Raw genomic sequence first — 284 nt, forward strand, 5'->3', positions numbered from 1 at the left:
GTTTGGTTTTCTCAAGAGAAGCACACTTGGAATTCACTGCCTCAATCTGCTCCTCAGCTTCCTGAAGACGCTGAGCCAGCTTTTTCCTGTTAAAGAAAAGGATAAGATTAGTTTACCACTGAAAATACTTTATACCAGATATTCTTTCATGAATGAAATACAAATCATGACATAGTCTCAGAACCTAGATGAATATCAGAAAGCATTGCTTTGATCTAAAATGGTGATTGAATAAAATGTTTAGAACATTTGTTTAAATGCGAGAACTGTATTTGAGTTGTGCT

This window comes from Etheostoma spectabile, chromosome 19 (assembly GCF_008692095.1).
Source record: "Etheostoma spectabile isolate EspeVRDwgs_2016 chromosome 19, UIUC_Espe_1.0, whole genome shotgun sequence".
Classification (NCBI taxonomy): domain Eukaryota; kingdom Metazoa; phylum Chordata; class Actinopteri; order Perciformes; family Percidae; genus Etheostoma; species Etheostoma spectabile.